Here is a 19608-nt window from a genome sequence, read left to right on the forward strand (position 1 = left end):
CAGGAGAACCATGATGAGCAACAGCTGTAAAAAGAGGTGCTCCTCCCAAGCCAACCCAGCATGCCATGTCAGGTGTGGATAATTGGTGACTAAGAAATTAAGCACATGCAACAACCAGTGTTGGGCAAGTTACTTTGAAAAAGTAATTAATTACAGTTACTAGTTACTTCTTCAAAAAAGTAACTGAGTTAGTAACTGCGTTACAATATCCTAAAAGTAATTAATTACTTGAAAAGCAACTATTGCGTTACTTTAAAAAAAAAAACCCTCTATGGTCCAGGGTATAATTGCATATTTTTCACTACTTTTGATGTTTCCTCTACATTTCACCTTTAAAAACTATTTAATTTGCCTTGTTTGGTATCAATCTTTTCAACACAACCTTGCGTGTCTGAATTTACAGTTATGTTTTCATTTTGACATACTGTATTAACACAATTGATCTAAAATCAGACAACAAACAAAATCAGAGTAGAAAAAGTTATATTTTGTACTGTAACAACCACAAACATGTTTATTGAATCACATTTCATAACTTTAAATGCAAATATAAATTGTCAATTTTAAAATCATATGCAGAAGTTTTGCAAACAACAAAGTTATTTGCAGCCATTTACCTTTTACCCCTTTTTTTAAATAATAATTTCAAACTGTTTACATAACAATCAGCTGTTCTGCAGTCAATAAGATGCCACACAAATTATTTGTGCCACTTCAAATATTTCTGTCCACTATAAAGGAGAACATCACAGCCTGATACCTGCAGGTCTGACAGCAGCAGGTGTGTCACTCCTGTTCTTTACCTGGAGACAGCAGTCACCTCATTGTTCTGACACACAACACAAAACTATCCACAACACTACACACTAACTACACAAGACAACACATTAACTGCAAACTCCAAACATGTTAAATGTCACAAATCTCTCACATCTCAAAACTCGCTCTCTCTGTGTTTCTGCTGTCTTTCTCTTTCTCTCTCACGTCACTCCTAAAACTTCCCCCTCTTCCTAAACAACCAAACGTCATGTTGCCATATAGTTTTTGATTGGTTGGCATGGTGCATTTTTCCACCAAGACCAAAAGGCTGTTTTTTTGTTTTGTTTTGGGGTTTTTTGGTCATAAGCATGGAGTGCTTGCTAGCGCTGTCCTTAGACGTTAAACATGAAGAAACTATTAAGGAAAAAACGTCGCTTATATATTGTTTATCATGACTCTGGTTTTACGTGGCCTATCAACACAATTTAAAAAACTGGTATATATCACCTTGTTGCTTTGTCATCTTGATGTGGTCATGTGATTGGCTTACCACGACTACTTTATTCTTCCTCAGTCAAACAGCAGCACTCATGCGATTGTTTTGCCCCTTAGCTCCAGGTGTTGTGCCAAAAAGTGATCGTCGGGCAGAAAGTGATTGCCGTCCGCGGGAGCGCGCGCAGCTGCTTAAAGCTGTAGCGCCCAGATTACTTACAGCTACTGCCGTGCAACTGATATAAGGTAAGCTGAACACAGCTTCAACCGTCTGTTTGTTGAAAAATAGTAACGCGACTGCACCGCATTTTCTTCTTAGTAACGGTAACGGCGTTGTAACGATAGAAATAGTAATTAGTTAGATTACTCGTTACTGAAAAAAGTAATGCCGTTAGTAACGCCGTTACTTGTATCGCCATTATTCCCATCACTGGCAACAACCACAGAGTCTTGCAACTGCAAGGCAAGTAGAGGCAAAACAAAGAGCCTCCACCTCACAGCATCTACTTTAGATGAGTGATAGGTCATTTATTTTAGCAGCCATCCTCTAAAATGACACTTGTCAAGCATGCTTGTCTTTTTGCCTCTTTGATGCACCAGGGAAGCAGTTCCACTGGACAGTCTGAGCACAAATCCTCTGGAAAAGCTGCAACACATCTGTACCAAATAAAACCTGGAGAAGGAGAAAAGGACACTTTCACAATCTGACACCCCAAAAGTTGTGTTAATGAACATTTTACTCTCAAAATAAAACTGCAGTGTGAGTAGTGGCCTACTCCAGCTACTACTAATGAAGAGAGTCTAACCTCTTTGTTCACACAGAGCTGAACAAAGGGAATTACACACTGACACATTTCAACGCCTATGGAGAGACTTTTGTCTGTGTGTGTGTGTGTCTGCAGGGTGCAAAAACAACACACACGCACGCACACACACACGCTCTCAGAGTCTACAGGCTTGAAATTAATTCAGAAAAAAAGCGAGTGAGAAGGAGGGATGAGGAGGTGGAGCGGTGGTGGTGAATGCATCGCTATCCTTGGAGCCTGCACGCGCGCGTGCACACACCATCGGGAGCGTCGCTGGGCTTGCGTGCGCGTCCTCGAGAAATAAAGAAAAGAGGATCAGGAAGAAGGTGAGAGAGAGAGAGAGAGAGAGAGAGAGAGAGAGAGAGAGGTAAAGGCGCCGTCTTCTTCTTCTTCGCTCTCTGCTGCAGTGTCTGATTCTCCCTCCACCATCTTCATCAACATCATCATCCTCTTCTCCCTCCTCTCTGTCTGTCTGGCCCCCCCTTCTCCTCCTCGCCCTCCTCCTCTTCCACCCCCTCCTCCCCCTCCTGTGAAGGCATGGCCAGATATCACAGCGACAAAAGAGAGAGACAGTGGTAGAGAGACCTTTAGAGAGAAAGAGAGCGAGTGAGAGCGAGGGAAGAAGGCTGCAGACTTTCAGACCTGAGAGGAAGAGGAGAGGAGGAAGAAGAGATAGAGGAGTCTCCATCTTCGCCATTTCAGTATGTTTTCCTTCTCTGAGGTTTCTCTCATTCTCGCTCTTTCTGCGGCTCCGGTTACGTTGAGCACACTGCTGTAATTTTCCTATAGTGTCACGCTCGCGTTGTTTCACAGCTCAGTTGTGTTGACAGTCCTCTTATTATTCCCGTAAGAGCGCGAGGCTGTGGAGTGTGTCTGTGCCGCTCTCCGTGCGCCTTCGCGGGAACATTGTCTGACTGTGGCACCTCTGTAATCTCCCTGTAGTGAGTCAGTCATGCTTCTGTTGTTCCCATGATATTTTGCACATGTTTGTCATGTTGTGCGTTGTTTCTATGGTGCCGTGGCGCTTTGCCTCACTGTGCCTTTTGTCACGCGTTGTACTGACTTTAATATTCCTGTGATATTCCCATCGCAGCGCCACAGTGAGCTGTTTGAGCCGCTCAGTCTGTGGTGACCTTATGCCACCTCTTTGATTATGTTTATGCTCATTATCGTGCTCGTTTATGATTTCACTTTTATTGCTTAGAGGTGTGAGTGAGCAGACCCGGGGCTCCGTAACATCCCTGTAATATTTATGTAATGTTCCTACTGGGTGCCATGAAGCCTGTATTGTTCTGTATGGTGAGTGTATAGGATACCTCTGTAGGATATGATAATCTGGGCTGAGACCACTGTATGTAATGCTGTTTATTCCTACTGGGTTACCAAGTGATCCCGTAATTTTCCTGTAATGATTTATGCAGAGCTGAAGTGAAGTCTGCGTTGACCTTTTGGAACCTTTAACATCTCTATTTTCAATTTGACATGTTTGAACAATCTGCTTTTCCCTGCATGGGAAGAATCTCCATAAAATTAAGGTAAATTGCTTAAATCCTTAAGAGATTATTGACTTCTACAGTAAAAATAAAAAAGTAGTTACATTTTTAACACTTAAAGTAACTTAATGCTGCATTTTCGTTGTTAACTTTTAACAGCAGGCAAGAATGCAAAAAACGTCATACAATAACATAAAATACATGCTAAAATTGACTAATTTAGATTATGCGACAGCTTCACATGAAACCTGGATTACTTTTAGACTTCATCATCCAACCCAACCATCAGTGGATTATATAGGAAAATCTGCCCTGGCTTATCTTCAGTCTGCTAGCTGTGCAGGCGCCTATGCTGAACTTATTGTACATATTTATGTTGAACCCAGTGCGCAAATTAAAGTTGCTTAATTTTAAAAAAGGGTTACTACAGCCGTGGGAAATTACATCACTGAAACTCTTGAATAAGAACCACCTGATTTCCCTGCAGGGGGAAATTTTGGGGGGATTGGAAGCTCTGAAGCAAAATCAGGGCATCTTTAACATTTATGACTCGTGTCTTTACTCAGATATTAACTCTTTTTTTCTTCACCCAAAGTTTCAGGAACTTTCCCAGAATTAAGGTTCCTTCAGTGCATTTCCACACAAGGGTCAAATCCACAGGAAGATAAAGCAAATTATAGCCTGCTGACACATCAAATCTGGATAGCAAACCCAGTTTTCATTGGTATAAAACCTCCTGTGCTTCCTGATTATCATCTGCTACAAACTACAAATAACAAAGAACCGGTGTGCAGCTGAAAGTTTTCCAAAAAAACTGGGTGAATAAAATTGCTGTTAAAGGCGCTAACACAATCAGTGCATTCCCGACAGGTACAGTACACGTTTATGTTTCCCCAAGGACCAATTACTGGGCCCCAAAGTAACCATGTGTTTCTTCTTAAGGTCCTCAAAATGCACATAGAAGTTCTCAAGCAATAATATTTGTGCAGCTGTTTGGTAAAAATAGAAAAAATAAATATTATGATATAAAATATTAACTTTATTGTTTCATTAAAATCAATATATATTACAAGCTTCCTTCTTTTTCGTCTTGCATATCAGCAGCAGAGGTTTGCACACAAGAAGGTCCTGGACTTTGAATCTTCTGGAGGTCTTTGTGATTCTAAATTGGCCAAAGATGTTTAAAAGATAAAGAGTTGTGAGGTGAGCAAGGCTAGAAAAGTGCCTCACAAATGTCATTTCCACATGTACGAATGAATAATAAAAAATAAACCTGTAAAAGCCCCTGAGCCCAATTTTTCCTTTTTTAAAGGGTCCGTTTCTGTGCCGTCACATTAACGTGCAGAGTTCTTACCAGAGGTTCAACACCGGCCTCTGTAGGGAACCAACCCTGAGGGTGCAAATAAATACCCCCAGTCCAGGGTACAAAGGCAGGTTGTTAATTAGGAAGTTCATAAGAAGGTTTTGTTGCCGTCATGAGCATCCGATCAGAATGCATTTAATTAATAAGCTATTAGATTATTATCCAGTGAACAAAGGTTTATTATCTGACTTAAAGTTAATTTCAGCCACGATGAGAAATGTGAGAAAGATGCACACTGACTGCTAAATTGGAACCGTCGATGGTGTGAAGGTGAAAAAAGTGAGTGCTGCCCTCAAATAAGGTGTGACAGGCGAATTCAATGAGGAAATGAGCAGGTGACAAAGGAACAGGAGAGCAAGTCAGTGATGAGGAAAGGATGCGAAGTGAAGAAAGTAAAGAAACATTAAAGCCTTTACTCAATTAGATAAATATAATATTCTACAAAAACCATGCGCTAGCATAATGGAATCTCATTTATTTATTTATGATTATGTTTGTTTGTTCTTCTTCTGTAGTTTTCTTTATTCTTATACGGATCTTATAGTTGGGGGTGAAAAGCTAAAGAAACTAGAAATCTTTCCTGCAGCAGTGCCTTAAAAAGCACTGCTCAGTGTTGTAACTACTAGGGAATCATTTTGGGGGTTAAATCAATCTCACTGGAAATGGATTTAGACCCTGGCTTCAGGTACGCTTGACCCTTGAAACTGGAGAGGTGGGCCGCTGTCTGGACGTACAGTATAGTCAGAGTCAGGGACAACATTCAAGCTTTTCCATGAATGAGTTCCGATTTAATGCAGGATTTCTTTAAACTGTCTGAGGTGTTCACCAGTGAATATAAAAGAGAACTTTAGAGGTCAAAGGCAGGCCGTCTTAGCGTAGGATGAGTGTTTGCATAGATATACCTTTATATATAAAATATACTTTATTCCTTGTGTTTGTTTGGTTCCATTTAAAGCAGAAGTTCATAGTTTTGCAGGGATAGCAAAGTGTCGAGACTGTTGTCTCGATCAGGCGTGAGGATTTTTGTCCAGTTTCCAGCGGCTTTATTCCCTAAACGTGTATTAAAAAAGAGAGACTCTCAGATGCTTCTATACATGACGAAAGATTTTATGAATTTCATGTGAATGCGCTCTGCAAAGTAATGAAATATTCTAGCTCAGGTGTTGGTTAAAGTCTATATTGTGCTTTTAAGTGAATCATTTGCTGCGTTAGCATCCGTTCCTGTAGAAGGTCCACTGCATCAAGTGGTTTTTCTCCACTAACCGACCTTAAGTTGATTTAGGTTATAAAACCCACCAACAGCAAGTCGGCACACTATTCAAGACAGTTTGTGATGGTACAACTGTTTATGTCTCATGTCAGGGAAACTCCACCTACTTATGAATTATGCGTCATTCGATTTTTGTGAAAAATGTCTTCGTTTTTAGATGACTTTGTAGCCTTTTTTAATGCATTTTTTGAATTTGTGTTTGAAGAGTGCTTTAAGTGTTGTTGCAGATGCTGAAAGTCGATAGTTTTCTAAAACTTGCTGCTGTCCTACCTGCTAATTTAGAGCGTGAGGTTGTGTAGGGTGAAAGGCCCGAAACTTTATTTACTTTTTCATCCTAAGACAGTATGTCTATGTCTGTATTTAGACATTTATAGATGTCTGTATTTTCACCTTTTGTCATCATTACTGGGTGATCACAGTGTTCTTGGCTGAGCGAGCTTTGATCTTTGACCACGTCTCTGTTGTTTGTCGTATCGCTGTTGTCGGAGGGAATGAAGTGGACTTTAGTTCAGTGATGTCAAACTCGTGCTCCAACCCGGACAGATGGGAAATTTTCTGTGAAAAGGTTTAGGATCACGCTTGTCATTGATCTCAGCATGTGGTTTTGCGTAAACGGTCTTCTTCTCTGCTACGATGAAGAATGAGAAGAGACCTGACGAAATATAATCTTCCTGTCAGACCGGGTGTTGTGGCTCTGCATGAACCGTAGGAGATTTCTCTCCTGGCTGTTTTGCTGTGTAAACAAAGACACCAGGTGAACTCAGTTGAGAAGTAATGAAAGAAAAACTCCTTTATTTTCTGTCGGCTCTCTGCAGAGTCTGAGTCAGAGACAGGCCAGAGCCCGGCGATCGTTCATAACTGCAGAGGAAAATAAACCTGCCTCATCTCCGCAGCCCAGCACCACCTGTGTGTGACAGAGGATATTAAACACAGGTTCAGCTTACACTTGACCAGTCATAGCAGACTGCTGGTCACAGATAAATTCTCCATTCACACCTGTGGGTCTCTTCACATCACAGATAAAATAATTCCTGCTGCTGCTCTCCGTGCTCAACGAGCTGTTGTGTTTCAATTTGCAGCATTCGGGAAAGTTCAGCTCAGTTTCTTTACAGCCGGGATGAGGATGTCACTTTGAACATCAGGCTAAGCTTCTACTACGCAACTGACTTGCAAATCAGTGGTTGAATGCAGATTTACAGCAGTAAGGTGGGGAAGTTGGAGGAATTTTCGCAAACTACAATTTACAATGTAGTGGTTTACACATTCATCTAACACATGAGAGATCTCGGGTTCAAGTCTTGGAGGAGACAAAAATGCCTGGGAGGGTTGTTTCGGTAAAAATCTGCCAAATCAAATATGTGGGTCCATCTGCTGTGGGATCCCCTCGTGAATAAGGGAGCAGCCAAAAGAAGTTTTAAACGATAGTTTGCAACAACTTTTAAACGATAGTTTGCAACATGAGAAAGTTTGGAACATTTCACCTAACAAACCAAAGCTATACTGGTTACCCAGACACGAAAGAGCCCAGTCATTTAAGAAACAAAGCATAATACTGTCACAAACTAATTTTTGGTAGTTATGACAACCAAGGGGAAACTTCCTGTGTTGAAGTACCAAAAACTGCAATTCCTCTAATGGCCACTTGAGGCTTCCTCTAACAGTTTGTCAGTCTTCCTGACATCTAAATGTCCAACTTTAAAGCAGAAATAGACAAAAACAGCTTGGAGCTCCTCCTAGTTCCCCATTCTTAACAGCTGAAACACCTGAATTCATTCATGTGTGTTTAGGCTTAATTTAGGGGCGTGGATGCTGTAGCTCAGCGGTCCCCAACCCCCGGGCCTCGGACCGGTACCGGTCCGTGAGCCGTTTGGTACCGGGCCGCGAGAGTTGAGGCTCAGGTGTGAAATGTATGGTTTTCAGGGTTTTTATCGGTTTTCAGCGTTATTTTGTTATCGTTTTTATCGATTAACTCGGTTTTCCTGGGTCTTTTCACGTGTGTTATGAATAAATCTTCTTTTTTCGGTACCGGTACTAGTTTTATTTTGTTGTATTTATCCGCGACACCTTAAAGGCCGGTCCATGAAAATATTGTCGGGCATAAACCGGTCCGCGGCGCAAAAAAGGTCGGGGACCGCTGCTGTAGCTTATTGGTGTATGGGCCTCACTTCCACTAATTTAAGTAAGTGAACTGCTGTGCAGGTAATTGTAGTTGTAGCTGTTGCAAGTGAAATCCTGGTATTTAATTAGTCTGTCACTTAGTAATAATTAGCAGGGATTGTTGCATTGCTATATCATTGAGCAGTTCTTAAATCCACCCATTATATAATAAAAACTATAACTAATACCAGAACTAAAAAACAAAACAAAAAAGAACTTAAATGAAGTGAAATTTGATTTAAAACTAAAACTGCAGAATTCTCGCAGTGAACGCTGTGGGTCAGCAGTCAGACCGTTCTCATTCTGGGGGTGTAAAATAATGCTGTTGTATAGCAGCTGGTATGCTGTTGGTTATGGTAGTAGTAAGATGGTGCAGTCAACCTGCAGTTTTTCAGTGTGAAGGATTACAGGGTGTGTTTTAACCCAAACCATGATCTTTCGGCTTTGGCGCTGGTACAATTCCACCCAGAGACTTAAATTCCTATTGGGGTGGGGTCAGTGAAAGCATCCTAAGAGCTACCAACTGTGGCAACTCCTTTTGGTAAGGAGCAGCCGACAGTAACTTTCTAGTAGCGACTGTGCAGCATTCAGCTGTCGGAGACAGACATGAAGTCACGTTGCCTTGTGAAAATGTGATAGATGGCAGCACCATTTGGATCTCTGGGGTTCAAAAAACTCTGCACCCACAGAGCTGATGAAGACTGGAGGAGAAGCTGAAATTAAATCTCAACAGGGCAAATGTTATAGCAAACGGTTCCCTGGTTATAAAGAACATCACATATCAGAATGTCGGTCGTCATGTCTGCAGACAGCTCAACAAATGAGGAAACACATGAGGTGGTCCAGGGGCAGCGCTCGATGCCATTTTAAGTGGGCCAAAATGGCTTTTCCTTCATAATGTAGGACATAGCAGCACAAAACATAACAAAATGAGCTATTTTCTTCAAATTTCACTTCTTGTCTTATAGCCATTATGAAAGACTACACATTCTTAACACATACACATGCAGTGCCATTTCAGTAATGGTGTATGAACTGTAAACGAGTACAAAAATGACTTTAGCCAGCCTAAAACACCATCAACCCCAAAGATATGTTACAAGGAGCAACCAAATTGCTTTTATTGTTCTATCAGTGGCTCAAATAACAACACTGCCATCGCCATTTTACCTTTGCAGCCTTCATTCATGTGGCGGATCTCTAAGTTGGCATATCAACTTTGAAAAACACTGCCCTAAACACAACCAGCAAGAGAAAGTGGGAATATAAGAATCAGCTAGTGGTAAAAACCAAACATGAATAAATACAAACTAAAGCCTCCTGGCTGGTGAACCTAACACTTCGAGCTATCCAAAAACGGTTGTATCTCTCCATGGCCAATATTCCCAGTTGGTGCACCAACACCAGAAGACGCCTTGTGTCTAACAAAGGCAGAGGAAACATTACGTGATGCTCTGTGATTAGAACACACTGGGTCTGTGCTGGAATTATAACTGACATCGTTTGCGGTTTTCAGAAAATTCCAGCTCAGGAAGACGAGCACCATACGAGACATTGGCATGACACCGACATTTGCAGGTTTACGTAACATCTGAACATCTGACAGTCTTTCTCTGTGATGTCACACTGTCAAGTCAGACCGACACGACCTCATCTGAACTGCCCGCCTGCATGTCTGTCCGTCTGTCTGCCTGTCTGCCTGTCTGCCTGCGGTTTATTAAATCTAAGCTGCTGCCAAGACTGCCATCAATCTGATTACCTCACTCTGATCAATGGAGGTCACACACACACACTCACACACAGACATGATGCAGAAGGCTTCATCACAGTCTATTGTGGAGCCTCGAATGACTCATAGTGTAAAAATCACAGACACACACACACTCTCTGGATAAGGACACACACATTTTCAGTGATTCAGTGTGGGTAGATTCTGTTCTCTATGAAGAGTGTGTGTGTGTGTGTGTAAAATCATTCATGTTAGCAGACCGACAGCTGGTTTCTGTGGAGTCCGACTCAGAGCGTTGATTACTTGAAAACATAGTAATATTTTTTCCATCTTTTATGGCCTCTGACCCCTGAAACATCTGTAATCTTATCTCACAGCTGGAGTCTGTCTGGGTGAAAAACTCAAATATCTTAATTGTTAGGCTTCCTTTCATAAAAAATGTAAAAAGGATTCAGAGAGTCACCTCAGATTTGGTTGGATGTTTTCTGTTCCTTCACACACACACACACACACACACACACACACACACACACACACACACACACACACACACACACACAAATTCAAGCAGGAGTAATGATTGTGGATCTCTGTAGCCACTCACGACCTGCTTTGTCTGCTTGTTACAGATCATTAAAGCTTCACACATTGACCGCATCCACTCATCATCCTGTCAGTCACTCAGCCCTGCCCCGCTGCTCTTTGCCACAGAGGTGAATGATGGAAGGTGGAGGAGTCGTTAGCGGCCAAATCTGTGTCTACATGATGAAAAATGACAATTCGATTGAGATTTGGCCACGTGAGCTGTGAGCTGGTATCTAACACGTCGGTTTCTTGCTTTTAGAAGCAAAGTGTTGTTTTTGCTCCAGTAAACCTGCTGAAGGTTGGATAAGATTTCCTTACTTTTATTCATTTTTAATTTTTATTTACTTTAAAACTTTTGTCCTCTGTTTAGTTTTTGTGGATGGTTGTTTCATTTGAGTGCTTTCTGTTCCAACAAATGTTTAGTTTCACTTCGGTTTGTAATAGTTTTAGTCTTTATATAATTTGCATAGCGTTTGTCAGACAAGCCAGTTGTCAAATACCAGTCATGTAGACATCACAGCCTCAATAAACAGAAGCACCAAAACCTCCTCATGCTTGTTTCGTTGAAAGGCATCAGCCCAAACAGTTGTTTCTTCTTTATCTTTTTTAATTTATAAGAATACTATATTATTACACCTGAGTTTTATGCCAGTTAACAGAAACTTTTTTTTAAGGATCCACTGCCCCAACTTTGTCCAGCTCCTCCTAAGTAAAACAAACAAACAAAGAAACACTATAATTTGACACTGAGTGTAATTAACTTTATGGAAATACCCGATCCAATACTTGTGTTTGATCAATAAGCCAAATTCCTCACTCTGTGGAAGAGACTGGGAATCTTTCACTGACGTTTAGGGCAATGTTATTTTACCACAAGTACAACAACCGTTTTCCAAGAACGTGGCACCAGTATGGGTCGCCTATTTAACCAACGGGTTAAATAGGTGACCCATACCATATGCGGTAAGGCTAAAGTGAATGCCTGGGTCCAAGTCTGCTTGGATACCATTTACTGAATGTCTTTCTTCCAGCTTTCCCTGTCTTGTCTCCGCTATCCTACCAAACAAAGACTAAAATGGTTGCAGTCATTGGAGCTCTTTAGTCCTGTTGACTTACTTAATCACAGTTTGTGTTTAAGCACAAAAAATTGCAGACATACAAAGAGAAGCTGTTGGTGTAGCACAGCTGAAACGCCTCCAAACTGCTGCCACTTTGCTGTTAGGCTCCTGGATGATTTCTCTCAGTAGAAATCGCTGCAGTGCTTTAAAGGTGCTGCAATAAAAACACAGAACAGCATGAAACTGAATTTGATACTTAGCTCATCAGTGCATTGCGACCTATAGTGTAGTTTTATTGAACTACAATAACAGTAGATGTCACAAATTCATTTCCACATATAACCAATTACAATAAACAATTTTTATTTTTAGAAGTTTGGTCAGTCAGTCACCGTACTCAGGCAATTAAGATGCAAGCAAGTTTGCATCATTGCTCTCTAGGCTCTTGTGGTCAGTGCCAGTCTTTGATACTTTTTGGATAAAGTAATTACACTACATTGCAGAGTGTAATGTAGTGTCATTACTTTATCCATATAGGGGACATTATTTAAGCTGGTTCAGCCTTCATAGATTTGCTTCTGTCGCTGCAAGCCTCTTTGCAGCCCACCTCAACTCCTCCGTTTCATGCTACATTTGACTTAATCAGTGTCATATCGATGGTCACTGATGACTGCTCTGTCTTATTTTTTGGTCTTGCTCATGCCTTCCTCACTTTTTCGTGTTTTCTTGTCTGAACACGTAAGTACTGGAAGTTTCAGAATAGAGCCAGACTTTCAAATCCACCTTACTGCAGACAGAACTCCCGTCTTGCATCTTTTGGAGAGCAGTTCTTGCTCTAACATCCAAATTTGTGTTCATCAAAATTGACTTGATGCATGCTCAATCATCCAGGTAAGGAAATCCCAAAAAGTTCATTCTGTTCATCTGGACGTAGGTGAAGAAGTCCCTTGGATGAGTGACGACTTGTTTCTCCCGCTGAAAACATTCCAGATGAACAAAATCAACTTTTTTGGGCATCAAAATGAACGTTTAGCTTTGCTTCCTGTTTAATGTTCTGGAGTGTTCATTGTAAGAAGCACAAGTTACTGTACATGTTCTTTACACACACACTTATCTTGTTATTGAGAGACAAAAAAAAGCACACTCAAAGTGTGTACTTTGTTACTGGAAAACACAGCATAGAGTAATGATTCAGACTGACACTGCTGGACTGGGTTTGGAAGTAGTTTTGTTTCAGTAAAGTTGGAAGTTTATTGTCAGGGATCAAAACTTTGTGCTGAGCCTTAGCAGGAAGTAAGAGCCTTCCTTAATTCTTCCATATCCCTAAGTAAGCTTTAGAAGACTAAACCTCAAGATAAAGTTATTTGAAAATGAAGATCCTGAATGTCCATTGAGCCAAATCCTTCACGTTCAGTACATTACTCTGTGGAGTTTTTTTCTGCATCCTTCAAGCCTCCTCCTCAACACGAACCTGAAAGAAATCGAACTCATGTTACTGGAAAAAAAAATCCAGATATCGAGAAGCACGACTTGTTGCTCACAGTCATCCTGTTAAGAATTCATAGCATGTTAAGATGCTGACTTACATAAGAGTGCTGCGAGTTTCTTTGTGAGATGAAAGCAGGATTATAATATAGTGATCTGATGACTCACTGACACCCATGAATTAATGTTGGCCTTTAGCCTTTTGGCATTTTACGACCTTCTGCTGTATCTCTTTTATCAGTTTTTCAGTTGTCTAACAGAAACAGACACATACCTGCATGTCAGTGATTGACAACCACTGCTGTATGGGATCATTTGAGGTCAAATTCAGCTTTTAAAACTGTGTCCGTGTGTGAATCTTCACAGTTATGAAGTGAATAATGTTTGACAGAAGCTGTTCCAAGGGCTGAGGAGGAGTTTTATCTCCTCTGAAGTGCTGACGTGACACCTCAGACCTGGTCATCTAACTGGAAGAAGGAGGAGGCCGGCAGGGTGTTTGTGTCCAGGTCTGAGGATATGAAACATGGCACTTCAGATTCCCACATTTACAGGAGGGCACATGGAGTGCAGCAGGGTTAATTATGGCCAGCACACCCTGCAGGAGAGTCAGGTCTTTGGCAAGCTCATGTGTGAAGTGGGCTCATGTATCCGTACATTTATGGAAAAAATTACGCCGAGGCAGAAAACTGCATTTATTTCCGAGCTGCAGTTACCAAGAGCAAGCGTAACAGGCTTTTGTTCATATTTTGTGAATTATAAAAGTGATTTTACTGAAAAAAAGTAGCTGGGAAATTATGAAAATAATAATGAGCTTCAGTCCTGTAAAAAGTCATTAAAATGACTCCACTGTGAACAGCAGCAGCGGAAAATGACTCTCACAGTATTTTTGCTTCTTTTAAACACAATTCTCCTGATTAGCCTCTCATACTTTTACTTAAATATCTCAACAGCTCAACCTCACCTTGCAGCAGAGTGATTTTACGCTGTGATATTTGCCTGTCACGCGGCACCGAACGCTTCTTGATCGACTCGAGAAGATCGTTTTTTGTTTGTTGTATTTCGCCGTTCGAGCTTTTGGATTCTGCTGTGACTGAACCTGCAGTTCACAATGAGCTGCTGCTTCTCAGCCTCTCTCTGTGATTGGTCAGAGGTTAATTGACGCGGCTAATCACCCGATCAGTCCAGTCTCCATGGAAACCAGAATGGAATGAGGGAGGTGATGAACGAGGAGTCGAGGCCTTCACACCAGGCTTAAATGCTGCAGCTTTTTTTTTAATAGTGTCTGTTTACACCACAAACTGTACTGCAGTACTGTTTGTGCACCAGTGTAACAGCGTGAGGGTCCGCTCTGTCCTTTGCATCAGCTGTCAGTCCTAATAGCACGAAAATATTTATCTCCAGCAGGCTGTGAGTGCAGAGGTTGAGTAAATGTGGTCATCTTTTGTAGACACACCTTTACTGTGTTAATATGAACTTTCAGAAAATACAATGGTTCAGGTGAATGAGCAGGTGGTTACGATGCAAACGAGAGCAGTGGATCTCCGCTTGGCTTCTTGCTATCTTTCCTTTATTCCTCTCCACTGTCTGTGTCAAAATCAAGACAAAATTCCTCAAAATAAATCTTAAAATAATAGAAATAGCATGGAGTGAAATAGCTATACATAATGTAATCTGCTTATGCACAAGATGTTCTTTGACGTTAGCGTCCTAACGCATTGCCTGCTGATAACCGTTGCATCAGGGTACAGATGGTAAAGGATAGCTTATGCATCCATGAGCCACAGAGACCAGCTTGGACAAATAGCACTATCTGATGCCACAGGAATAATACGGACTGCAAATATAGCCCATTCCAATGCCTGGACGCCCTTTAGATAAGCAGAAGTTTTGGCATCTGTGCCTTGATGAACTGGAAACTCAATGCAGGGACATGACGGCCTCTTTTAACAAGCTACAAAATCCTCATTAGGAGGTTTGAAGTGTGGCGGTGGAGTCGGTTGCAAGTTCTTCACCTTCGACACCTTGGTTCACGTCTCGTGGTTTTATTTTTCAGTCACTTCTTTTCTTTTGATTTCACTCGCTGATGTTTGAAGAAATTAAAAATAGGGCTGGTCTCACAAGTGAACTCGTTTTGGTGGATTTCCTGATTATCACAGGTTTAGACACAGAAATAAAAAAGATTGTTACAATGAGTTAAGAAACTAATGTGAACACTGGCTTTATGGTACTTTATTATTATTGTTGTTAGACAACTTCTGGGACTGACTCTGAGAGACACTGGCCATTATTTTTTATGCCTATGCATGGTTAATATGCTTTTAATTGCTGAGGACTGTCTTGCTGTGGACTACAACTGTATGGCTGCTCAATCAGGCTTTAAAATGTGAAAAAAATAGAACAGTTAATTAAGACGTTCTGCAGAAATTTCATGCCAATCCATCAAACAGCTCCACTGATATTTTGGCAAGACCTTAAGTGGTCAAGCAGCTGCCATCGGCTCTAGACTCGCACGGCTCACATAAATAATATTTTATAGGTCACCAATAAAAGCAGTTTACATCCAGAATAATAAAAACATTCTGCAATGATATGAAGACAAACACGAGGCAGCACTGCACCTCTCTCTCTCTGTTCATTTGTGCTGTTTGGTTTGTGCACTGCAGCATCACATCACACACCAGGTGTTTCTGTTTGTTGGGTTTGTTAAAGTTCTCTGCTGTAATAAAACACAGAGCTGCTGTCTGGCTCTGGCACAAACACACACCTCACCTGGCTGCCTGATCTGCGCGTGTGTGTGTGAGTGTGTGTAAGCTTGTTTGGACTCACAAACATTTGCCTGTGAGTGTTTGGATGTGTGCAGCAGATTCTCTGCTCCAGCCTGAAACTGGAGCAATTTTAGGGAGCGATGACAAATGATTTACAATCATTTTTAGGTATGAAAGTGGGTCCTCGGGTTGTTGAGTGATTTCCTGTCCGTCTGTCCATTCATCCATTTTCAGCTGCTTATCTGCAGTCGGGTCAAAGTGGCAGCAGACTAAGCAAATTAGTCCACACGTCCATCTTCCTGGCAATATCTTCGAGCTCCTCCTGGGTGATGTGGGCGGCATTTCCAGGCCAGATGAGATAAATCATCTCTCCAGCGTGTTCGGGGTCAGTTCTGGAGTCTCCTACCAGTTGGTTGGGTCTGGAAATTCTCCAATGGAAGCCACCTAGGAGGCATCCTGAAACACGTAAATTGGCTCCTTTCTGTAGCTCCTCGCTGTGTGAGTCCAGCCACCCCGTGGAGGAAAATAATTTCAGCTGCTTGTACTTTCTAATCTTTCTTTCAGTCACTACTCAGAGCTCATGACCGTAGCAAGGACTGAAACATAGATCGAAAAGTTAAGCCCCTCCTTTGACATTGAATTCCTTGTCTTCGGGTTGTTCTGTCGTTTTCTTTAATTGCTGGGAATTACTTTATACACTCTAGGTTGAAGTAAGTGTCATTACAGCAGGACTTTTCCATTACTTGTATCAAAAATCCCTCAGCTTGGAGTAGAACCCTGGACTTCAAACATTTGGCTTCAAAGGTGGTCCCAACTTCAATTTTAAAGCACTTTTTTGTGGTACTGATTGATTTTCAGTCATACGCCAGGCATGTAAAACTCGTCAGTTTTCAGCCCACTCTTGTGTACTTGAAGGGTCTCTATGGCTTCATTACACATAGTACAGTTATTGTACAAAAACATCAGCTGATTCAGGTCTCATTCTCTCACAGTCTTATTAACAGCTCAATCCAGGCTCTGCACATGATCAGGGGTCTCTGGCTCCTCCCACCAGGGTGCTGAACAAATGCAGTTCATGTTATGGATACAATAAGCCACATGTTTCCTGCAGTACACGGTTAGCATGCATACAACCCTCATGAATCTCTTTTGTGTGCATGCATGAATGCCACAACGTGACTGGTTCATGTGTTTCAAGGATCGGTTTTTGATTGGCTCGTTGGGGGGGCAGGCCATCTCTAAGTGCCATGCCTCTCCTTTCTAATGTCTATGACATTGCACCCCATGGTGTCTTGATATAGAAAGTAAATGAGTTGATGGTGCTTGCTCCGCCTCCTTCATGATGTTCTTACATTGTACTGAACTTTGGCACAGTTTTGCTAAAAAAAACAAGCCCGTCACAGATATAGTTACTAAGTGCTGCGATGGCTTTGACCTACAGGGCAATCTGCAGCCACCATTTCTTTTTAATGTGGCACCTTTAGATTGTTTTCAGGCAAAAAAAATAGTGCAACAAAAATGAGAACACCGGTACGTAATGTACATTTCTGCTGTAACCCAAAAGTGCGTGAAACTCGAATGAATTTGTGTGCATTTGGAAGACTGTGTGTGTGTGTGAGGGTACACGCTTTATATTGAAGTGTGTTCCTCAGTATAGGGGAGCTCTGCATCATATTGTACCAGACAGGCAGAGTGCTGGACTGAATACTAAGCAGCAGGAAGCTCCTCTTCACACAGCGCCAATCCAGCCATATAGGACACAGTGACACATACACTCGCTTGCTGAGAGCTTCTATTTCTTTCCATTTTTCACTTTAATAATTCAGGTTGGTCTTTCATAGCAAAATTAATGGACATCTAAGAGGCGCACTGTATTATTACACGGTAATTACTACTCCATAGCTTAATATTGCTTATTATTAGACAACCAAACACATATGTTTGTATGCTCTTCTTGCAGGGGTTTCAGAAATATTATGCATTTTATAGCTAATAACATTATTAAAACCACAAAATAGTGAAATTATGAAACTTGATGTTCCAAAACGGCTGCTATTTTAAAAAAATATACATTTGCAAACCTACAGTGCATCCTATGAAAACAACACACTTTTCCTTCCAGCTGAGTCCTTTCAAATGCCGTGTGACTTTCAGAAGTTTCTAAGAAAATGCGGGAAGTTCCTCATTTTCTAATGTAATTTTCCAACTTGGTGTCATTTTAAATGTTCCTATTTATGTCATTGCTCTCAAAAAATACATTTCTAATGATTTCAAAAATGCCCTTCTTTTTGAAAATGTTTTTCCTCGCTCGCAAACGTCTATAACAGCCTTTCTTTCTCCACAATTCTACCGTCTTCACCAAAAATGATGCTATATGAAAATATCCTTTTTCATATAGCATAAGATTATTGGATAATATTGATATCAGAATTTCCCCATTTTCCCAGTAAGTCCTTTAATATTATTTCTTCTCTCCAAAAATATGATAAAATATAATTTAAAAAAATCACAATTCAAATTAATTTTTAAAAATGCTGTTCACCAAAATCTGTCTTCTTTCCAAACACAGTCTGTTCTGACTCTACTCAAAATCTCCCCAATTTGTAGAGATGCTCTCACTTTTCAGAAATAAGAATAAGTTATAATAAGTTAACTTAAAACGTTCTTCTTTCCTCCCTTTTCTGAAATGTTTTTAAAATGATTTTTTCAGAATTAAAAATCGGTTTCCACAAAATCTCCTCAATTCCTTGTTTTCAGAAGTTTTTTTCTTCTCCCTGTTATAAAGAAGTCCTTGTCCTCACTCAACAGAAGGCTTCTCTTATTTCAATAAGTCCTCTTTCCAACAACATTTTCATTATCCTTGACTTATAATAATGCCCTTCCCCTTAAGAAACAGAAAAAGAAAAAGAAAACAAAAATAATAAAATGTTAAAATCAGTTTCCCAAAATTTGACATTTTGTCTCATTCTTTTCTTATTTACCAAAACATGTTCTTGATTAAAAATACAAAAATATTACAACTTTCCTCACATATTTTAAAGTCTCATCATAGTTTAGCATGTCCTTAGTTTCTAAAAAAGCTCACACTTTCCACTTAATGTCTTTCATTCATGTCAGTGCCAAAATGTCTTTAATTCCTCTCTTTACAGTATTTCTTTCACTCTTCTCGACTTGCTGTTTAACAATTCCAGATGTCCTCCCTTTTCAATAATGTTTTCCTTTTCCGAAAAAAGTCTCTGACTTCCCCTTCCTCTTATTATTCTATTTCACATTACTGTTATTTTGTCCCAGTTTTCCTCACTTTCCAAAACTACTTGTTATTTCCCCCTTCATTCCGTCTACGAATATACCTCTCCACAAATCTCCTCGCTTTCCAGAAATGTCCTCGCAGTCCTGAAAGTCCCCGTGTCCAAAACCTGAGCGCGGTCCTCAGAAAGACAAAGAGAACCACAAAGAGGATGCAGCCTATAGAAATGCACATTCATAAAGGCGCAGTAGTGAGGTTAGCGCACCCTCTGCACACGCTCAAACTCACATTACTGCGCGCACATTAAGCGTGCAGCCCACTCAGTCGTATAGTTTCCAGGGGAGGTGGAGGAATTTTTTTTCGGCTCAGCTCTTCACAGCAGAGGGAGGGAAGACTGTG

At 40.9% G+C, this 19608-nt stretch overlaps 1 protein-coding gene across 9 annotated transcripts in view; it reads left to right on the forward strand.

Moving 5' to 3' along the window:
* The first annotated feature begins 2406 nt into the window (after positions 1 to 2406).
* The window catches only part of myt1la (myelin transcription factor 1-like, a), an 88382-nt gene continuing 71180 nt past the window's right edge, over positions 2407 to 19608 (forward strand). For 3 of the 9 annotated variants that reach the window (XM_005929886.3, XM_005929887.3, XM_005929889.3), the window contains exon 1: positions 2407 to 2758. The gene's annotated coding sequence lies outside the window, so the exon portion shown is untranslated. The other 6 variants (XM_005929884.3, XM_005929888.3, XM_005929885.3 and 3 more) reach the window with 3 other exon arrangements.

The sequence above is a fragment of the Haplochromis burtoni genome, unplaced genomic scaffold (assembly GCF_018398535.1).
Source record: "Haplochromis burtoni strain Fernald_Lab_line unplaced genomic scaffold, NCSU_Asbu1 Contig_126, whole genome shotgun sequence".
Classification (NCBI taxonomy): domain Eukaryota; kingdom Metazoa; phylum Chordata; class Actinopteri; order Cichliformes; family Cichlidae; genus Haplochromis; species Haplochromis burtoni.